This window comes from Phocoena sinus, chromosome 21 (genome assembly GCF_008692025.1).
Source record: "Phocoena sinus isolate mPhoSin1 chromosome 21, mPhoSin1.pri, whole genome shotgun sequence".
NCBI lineage: Eukaryota > Metazoa > Chordata > Mammalia > Artiodactyla > Phocoenidae > Phocoena > Phocoena sinus.
This window is the reverse complement of record NC_045783.1, coordinates 7385395-7394502: the sequence shown is the minus strand read 5'-3', so window position 1 is coordinate 7394502 and position 9108 is coordinate 7385395. Positions and strand designations below refer to the sequence as shown.

General features: G+C 41.6%; 1 pseudogene; it reads left to right on the top strand.

Annotated features, from left to right (window-relative positions):
- The first annotated feature begins 556 nt into the window (after positions 1-556).
- LOC116746892 lies at positions 557-4361 on the top strand (annotated as a pseudogene).
- The last annotated feature ends 4747 nt before the right edge of the window (positions 4362-9108 follow it).

Sequence of the window (9108 nt, the reverse complement as noted above, 5' to 3'; positions counted from 1 at the left end):
TCTGTAAACAAAATCAAAAGAAGAGGACTGGCCTGACTGGGACTTGGAATGGGCAGCTACATACCCTGCTTGATCATAAGACTTGAGAGTAAATACTTTCCTGAAACTTAATTGTTCTTGATAAGTTTCATTTGCTTAAGCCTCCTGCTTGTCTCGTAAAATGCGAAGACGTTACTGGTAACAAACACAAACAACGCAAGTACTGATAAATTTTAAATAAAGGCTTATCATTCAATAAGGCTTCATCCCTGTGGATGGATTTACAGGATTATTCCAGAATCTGAGAGTATTGAATCTTGTGTGTCCTTGTGTTGCATCCCCTCCCCCCAAAAAAAGGGTGAAGGACAAGAATTAGGCTAAGGAAGGATCCTGAAAATATTAACACAAAATTGAAGCTGCATTTCATAGTTTGTCCCTCTTCGGGTAATGTTGTAATGATCATTGCTCAAGTATAAGTTTTTAATGCCACTTTTTGTTTTGGAACCTAGAAAACCAATTAAACTAAAACTAGCTTTAAGAACTAGTCAAGGTTTTTTTGTTTGTTTGTTTTTGTCCCTTTCCGGTGTTCAAGATGTTGAAGCGAGGATGTGGTGGGTCCTCTGGTGCGAAATTCCGGATTTCCTTGGGTCTTCCGGTTGGAGCCGTGATCAACTGTGCTGACAACACAGGAGCCAAAAATCTGTATATCATCTCTGTGAAGGGGATCAAGGGACGACTGAATGGACTTCCTGCTGCTGGTGCGGGTGACACGGTGATGGCCACCGTCAAGAAAGGCAAACCAGAGCTCAGAAAGAAGGTACATCCAGCCGTGGTAATTCGACAATGAAAGTCATACCGGAGAAAAGATGGTGTGTTTCTTTATTTTGAAGATAACGTGGGGGTCATAGTAAACAATGAAGGCGAGATGAAAGGTTCTGCCCTCACAGGACCAGCTGCAAAGGAATGTGCCGACCTGTGGCCCAGGATTGCATCCGATGCTGGCACTGATGCTTCGGTGTATTTGGAAAAGAAAAAAAATAATAATAAAAATCATTTGCTCCAAAAAAGAAAGAACTAATAAATAAAATATGACTAAATTTCTTCTATAAAAATAAATATTTCTAATGCCCGCCATTCAGAAGGATATAAAAAATGCAACCTTACAGTGCACTGGTAAAACTCAAAGTTCAAGGGCCATTTTACAACATGTTAAAAACAAAACAACAAAGCTTGTGAACTAGAAATTTTGCTTCTAGGAATTGCTTTAAGGAAATCACAATGTACGTGTGCAAAATACTGTTACATAACAGTATGTTAAGTACTACTAAAAATGAAATGTCCAGTGATAAAAGATTGGTTAAAAGTTATGATATATACATAGAATAGAATCCTATGTCTTTATTAGACTATAAATTGAAGGAGTAAATTATTAATTTGAAATTATATTGACCTGAAAATTATCAAACAGTATTTTTTTTTTTTTTTTTTTGTGGTATGTGGGCCTCTCACTGTTGTGGCCTCTCCCGTTGTGGAGCACAGGCTCCGGACGCGCAGGCTCAGCGGCCATGGCTCACGGGCCTAGCTGCTCCACGGCATGTGGGATCTTCCCGGACCGGGGCATGAACCCGTGTCCCCTGCAGCGGCAGACGGACTCTCAACCACTGCGCCACCAGGGAAGCCCTCAAACAGTATTTTTAAGGGAAAAAGCAATTTGACAAAATCTGTATTATGAACTCATTGTCAGAATAAATCAATGGACATTATTATCATTAAATTAAAATATTAACAGATTATCTCTGCATGGTGGGCTTTTGGGAGTTTTTCATGTCTTTCTGCTTATCCATGGTTCCTGTATTTTGTAAAATGAGCAAGCATTTTATCATAAGGAAAAAACAGCATGCTGCCTTGCTTTGCTTGATAGAGCAAGGAAGAGACCCAATATGGACCCTTAACACGTTTAATTCTATTGTTTTGTTCCATTCCTGCCAATAAGTGCAACCAAGAGAAGAAACACACAAACAAACAAGCACTGACTTCTTAACCATTTCCAGTTTCCCCTAGTTGTCCTCATGGGATTTTTTTTTTTTATATATATGGGCACTAATATTGGTGTCTTTTGCAGCTTTTACTGCTAGAGTATCCATGACCCTGATTTGGGACAGCACAACGTCTGGAGGATCTTGGAGCACTTTTTGAAGATCTTCCAGTCAGTCAACGCTGATAGACCTTTCAGCAAAAGTTGCCATAAATCCTCAGTTCTTCTTCATGGACAAATAAAATCACAGCTAAATACAAGCATCGGGAACCAATGAGATTTTCCTCTGGTAACAGGGTCTTGACTTTTTTGGCCTAGTGCAGTGGAAAGTCCTAAGTTTAGTAACTAAGGAAGCCACTGTGGTCATGGGGGTGGGGGCAGGTGCTTAGAAGTCCAGCAGACATTCATGATGCGTGTCCCAGGGAAGTGATAAAGAACCTCCTTCTCTCAGAGGAGCTCCTGCTTCCATGGCAACAGCAAAGCATCCAGAACTTAACCAAGAGGGGGATGCTCAGCTATTAACAACCTGTATTATTCCAAGTGCCTATTCTTCAAAACTGAGGCTCACAGTTGTTGTCATTTTTGTTGTTATTATTACTATTGTTATTATTTTAAATCTAAAATGTGGTGGGCTTTCGAGCAGCCAATCAAGTACATCACTGTGAGATTTTTCTCAGGTGTTCAGCGTTACACATCAGAGAGTTGATGGTGTTGAACTGTTGAACGACATTGGATGCCCTACAGGTCCAATCCTGCTATGTGACTTTGCAACAAATAATATTTATGTAGAGCAGAATGACAGCATTCCAGCTATTTTTTCCAATCTACAGACAAAATATCAAAGCACTGATTACAGCACAGTACAAAATGCAAACGTTATAAACTCTGACGTGGTAGAAATATTTTCACAGAAAAGTTTGGACTTGGAAAGGACAAGAAGAAAATATTAGAAGGACATTAACTTATTCTTCTTACTTAGTGGGGAAATTGATGTACTCTCTTAAGTAGATCAAAGAAGAAATGAAGAATTACATAGTGATAAATATAACCAATAAAACACTAAAAAAGAATAAGGCAATGAAAAAACACAGAAAGGTAGGAGCGAGTTAGGCAGAAGTAGCACAATTTCTTCATCTTTCATTGAGAAGGATCTTTAAATGTTATATAAAATTAGTTATAAAGAAATAGAGGTACACACATGCTATATAGAGTTATATTATCAGAAGAACAACAAAACAGAACAAAAATTAAAGATGAGACTGGAGTTAAGAAGGACTGGTAACTTCTGTTTCTATTTAATACTCAATACCAGCCATAAAAAGAAACAAAATTGAGTTATTTGCAGTGAGATGGATGGATCTAGAGACTGTCATACAGAGTGAAGTAACTCAGAAAGAGAAAAACAAATACCGTATGCTAACATACATATGGAATCTAAAAAAAAAACGTCCTGAAGAACCTAGGGGCAGGACAGGAATAAAGACACAGACGTAGAGAATGGACTTGAGGACACGGGGAGGGGGCAGGGTAAGCTGGGACGAAGTGAAAGAGTGGCATGGACATATATACACTACCAAACGTAAAACAGATAGCTAGTGGGAAGCAGCCGCACAGCACAGGGAGATCAGCTTGGTGCTCTGTTAACACCTAGAGGGGTGGGATAGGGTGGGAGGGAGGGAGGGAGATGCAAGAGGGAGGAGATATGGGGATATATGTATATGTATAACTGATTCACTTTGTTATACAGCAGAAACTAACACACCATTGTAAAGCAATTATGCTCCAATACAGATATTAAAAAAAAATACTGCAATACCTACGTGAATGTGTGAATCATACTATTATATTGTTTTTATAATTCATATGCAATTTTATGAAGTTATATATACACATATATTTAATTTTAATATATTTTAATTTAAAATTATTTAATATAATTTTAATATAATCTATTTAATATATATATTTAATTTTATAGCTATAAAGAATGGTCTAGAACCAGCATGGAAACAAAAAGGGCAGGGGCCGATGTCCCACACTTAAGCTGTGTGAGGTTCAGAAGTGAAAACGGTGCATCTTTAAAGGGATTCAGCAGGAGTTCCCTGTGTCTCAGAGAACACCCAGGCTCCATTCGAGGCAAGGAGAAAGGAACGTTCAGGAAAAAGGTGGAGTATTTGAGATGAGGTTGACTCCCACGGTCGGTGTGGAATTGTTGGGAGACGCAGACGGAGGCGGTGTAGAGACGATAACCTGCAGGATGATGGGCAGCGCGGAGGTCGGCAGTTCCGTGGGAGACCCAGGTCTCCGATGGAATGAGAATAATCAATATGTCAGTGATGATGTCTGACTTTACCCGATTTTTTTTTTTTAAATTTCTGTGTGTATATGTGTCAATATTGTCCTGAGGTGAGGCGTGAGGTTCCACTCTGATATTCTGTTGCAGCAAATCCTCCCCTTTCTCCCTGGACCATGTCCTTCCATCTGCCCTCCAGCCCCGAAGCGCAGCCCAGTACCCCCCAGCGCCACACAAGTCCCTGTGTCCCCACAGTGGAGATGGAGGGTGGAAGCCGTGGAAATAGTTCTCCTGACCTTTAGTTCATGCAGTTTTGCCCTCAGCTGCCTCAGAGGAGAGCTGTGAACTTGAGGAAAGGTAAGGACCTAAAGGCAAATGTTAATTTTAACAAGGGAGGGAAGTCACTTTTGTGCCAGTGGTTAAATAGGAAAGGTCTCCTGAGTAGCCTTGCACGTGATCGGCAGTCTCGTTCTCTTCTCTCCATCCTCCCCTCTCTCCTTGCCCCCCTTTCCCTCCCAAATATAAATGTGTGTATGTATATATGTTGTATATGTATAAACCATCTAGGTGTATGTGTGTATATCTATCTATGTACTCATTTATGTAGATATAAGAACTTCATTTAATGATTACGTCCAGTACCTCACCTCGAGGCAAACGTGTTTGCTTTCACGCTAGCCGGGTCCCGTGGTTTGAACTGCTGGTTTATGAGTCCTGCCTTGATCACTGGCTGCACTGTTGGCATAACTCCCGACTCAGTCCTCTCCACATCTCCTTGACGCCCTCTTTTTGCTCATTCCTTCCTTGAAACCTCTTTTGACCTAAAATGGTGGCTTTACCACTCAAGGCCCTCAGACGTGGGTCATACTTTTGCGCGACTTCCACTCATCAGTTCTTTTTTCTAGGAAAACTATACCCCAAAAGCCCACCCACGTGGACCAGCATTGTTACTTATGGGACTCCACCAGACAGCCGAGCACGTATTCCTGTCCTCTGGGGCCCAGAATGTCTCTTTTTTTAAAAAAAAAATTATTATTAATTAATTAATTTATGGCTGTGTTGGGTCTTCGTTTCTGTGTGAGGGCTTTCTCCAGTTGCAGCAAATAGGGCCCACTCTTCATTGCAGTGCGTGGACCTCTCACTATCGCGGCCTCTCTCGTTGCGGAGCACAGGCTCCAGACGCGCAGGCTCAGTAGTTGTGGCTCACAGGCCTAGTTGCTCCGCGGCATGTGGGATCTTCCCAGACCAGGGCTCGAACCCATGTCCCCTGCATTGGCAGGCAGATTCTCAGTCACTGCGCCACCAGGGAAGCCCCAGAATGTCTCTCTTTAGTAGACTGGCTCTGAGCAAATGCTGTGAATGGGCTGGCGAGAGGAAAACCCATCCTCAGGAAGCGGCCTCGCTGGGGGATTCGGCGGTGTGGAAGAGCATCGTGTGTGGACAAGTGGTCCACAGGGTGTGAAGGCTGGGCTGGCAGGGATGGGGATCCAGGTAGCTACATGCAGGCCTGTCCTAATCAGCCTCTCATCAGGGATTGTTAACTGAACAGAACTCCATTGCAGGGCGGTAATTGCAGAGGCGAAATCCAACGTGTGGGGAAAGTAAGGGTTAGTTATTTCACTGAAAAGTTTCAAGCTCTTTGGTGTCCCCAATAGCCACGTCTGCCCATTCCCACAAAAACCTGGTTTTGGACTTGCCCTCTGGTGGAATTTTCCAGTACCGCCCTGACTTCAGGAATATCTCGTCAACTATTTTTCAAAAGTACCCAAGCAAATGAATAATCTAGTTTATTTTTAGTTCATAGATGTATGTGTGTGTATATAAATATGTGTTTGTACGTAATTACATAGGTATATGTGTGCATGATGTATGTAGATACATATAAATGTACCTAAAAGTACTTTTTAAAAGATTTAGCTGGCTACAAAACACAGGTGGGACTTTTCACAAAGGGACTGAATTGAGATCTATGTAAATCAATGTTTAAAATAAATAATAAGTGCTGAGTCATCAACAAAAGGGCTTTGCATAGTAGAAGGACTGGGCCCAGAATATTCCAGGAGCAGCACATCACCACACAGACACAGGAGTCCCTGCTAAGTCACCCTGATGCTGTAAGAGATTCTCTTTCCCACAACTCCGTGGATATCTGGGCACTTTTCTCCCTAATGGTTACAGTTGCAAGTCACATTCTCCAGAGTGTACTGCTTGGGTCCTTTTTATTTTGTGATCAACTGAACCATGCTATAAAACTGTACTACGTGAGCGTAAAGTTTGTGAGCCCCGGTAACGTATTTTTCACTTTGAGTCCGCAGGATACCATGGCTATGCTGGAATACTACATGGGCATCTGAAAAGAAGGGCCAAAATGGAAGCTAAGGTCTTCAATTAAATTACCTCTGCATCTCTTTCTGGGATACCTCGCTGCACTAAGGAATCAACAGTCAAATGAACTCAATCTCTCAGAACACGTGCAGGGAAATTCAATACACCAACTCTCAGGGAGACGGTTTCTACCATTTAAATAATGCAGCAGAAGGAGCTGGAGAAAGAAGTTACAAAACATGGGCAGAATACATGCCTCTATTCCTTTATTGGATGGAGACTTTCTCTTTGCTCATTAATTATTCCTTTATGCGTGACTATTTTTTCACACCCTAGCAAAAATTAAAGCAGAAGGCTTCAAGACTCGAAAATTAAATGGTCATTGTGTGTATGTTCCTAATTATCAAGCCACTTCTCTGAGCCTCACTTTGATCTCCATTGAAATTGGAAGATTCGTCTAGATGACCTCTAAGATCACTTTCAATCTACAGATTCTGTTAATTGATGACATTACTGTCAGCACCCAATTGATGACATTACTGTCAGCACCCTATACATACCACCTCTTTCTCTTCTCTCTCTAGATATATATCCTACCCTATTTCACATGCGTGCGTGCACACACACACACGTACTACACACACAATTTAAAGCCCTAGAAACCAATTTCTCAGAATATCATCCCCTTTCATCTTCTAGAACTGTAGAGTTTGGGGATAATATTCTTTTTTATCAATATTGATATTGGCAAAATCCATTGGCTGATGGGAATTTTCAGCCAGAGGAAATGTACAGCTATTTCTCTGGAAAAGAGAATGGCATTATCTGATTTTGTCTTCTTGAAAATCTTCCAACTCAGTCCCGAGCCTATTACCAAGAGGAAAGGTGATTTAGGAAGACTGGGGGTGGGAGTGAGATTTTATATTTCTTATGATTTCACTTCATGCTGTCTGGATGGCCATCATCTTTTACTTTACTCTTAAAGTCCTCAGACTTCATGTGCTTATCATTTAAGGGAGATATTTAGGTACAAGATAATTTTCATATTAAAAGACAAAAATGTCTTTTTATTGGTTCTTCCACACAGCTGGCTGACTCTTTGCTACTTGGGGAAAGGTGATGGCATATTTCCTCCCTAAACCATAAGAAAAAGAAGGATTTTCTAAGAGAAGCACCGCATATATTTGGGATAGTCAGAAATTCTTTAGCCCCCAATACCCTCATCTCTCGAACGAAGGGTTTGCATTAAGATCGCTTTATGTGCTAACATTCTAAGAAAACCAAGCATTTTATTCAGTCCATCAGCAGACTTCAGCCTAAAGTCAAAATCCCAGAGTCCCAAGAGTGAGGAGCCACCAGGTGTACAAATGACAAGGAGGCATTAGATGCCTGAGTCTGCAGAAAACGCAGGGGTCTTCAGCATTTGCATCTGACTTACAGTGAGTAACTGAGGCACAGCGAAAGATGCTGACTCTTTTAAGACCTCACAGGTAAGTCTATATCCTAGTTTTCACACATTTACTCTGCTGATCTTTATCTATTATCACACTTTCAGGAAAAGAAGGAACTGGTCAGAAAGACAACTTCAAATTAAGGCAGCCAAACAGCTATCTCTCCTGGTGGAACTAACCAGATCATCCTGGATTAACTGTCTCCAGGTTAAAACAAACAAGATATGACCCGTGATGAGATTGCTCCATTAACTACAAAGCAATTCGTTGAAAATAATAATAGTAATAATAACAATAATAAACCATTTTACTAAGGTATGACTGACATACAAAGAACTGCACATACTGAATGTATGTAACTTGACACTTCGGGGATAAGTACACTCTCTGAAACCATCACCACCATCTCTGCTGTAAGCATCCATCCCCTCCAAACATTTCCTCCTGCCTTCTTCGTTTATAATTATTTTTTGTGATAAGAACACTCACCATAAGAACTACCCTCTTAGCACATTTTTAAGTGTACGATACAGTGTTATTATCAGCTCTACGCTGGCCAGTAGAGCTCTGGGACTTGAGCTATTGTGTAAACAAAAATGCCATGTGCATTTTTAGAGTTTTTCAAAGTCTTCCTTGTTTCTGAAGAGTCCACCCGAGTCTGGAACTGCACCATCTCCTCTGTCGCATCTTGCCATGCTTTCCAAATGGTGACCGTCTGACTGAGCCCTGGGCCTCAAGACCCTCACGCCCCACATGCCTACCCTGGCGTTCTGGGTGTAGATGAAAGGGCCCACCATCGGATGGCATGTGGTATCCTCAGAGGCACCCACGGCATCAGAAGGTACAACAGAGGAGTCTGGGAGAAACCACCTGCCCTTGGGGGGGCGGGTGCAGCCAATGGGAGAGGTGAGGTGAGAAGAAACCAAGTGCACAGATGAGCCTTCTTTCTCCCCTCTGTGTATCACTCTGAGCTGAGTGTGTGATTTTCCCACTTGCACACATTCACAATCCCACACTCCAAGAAA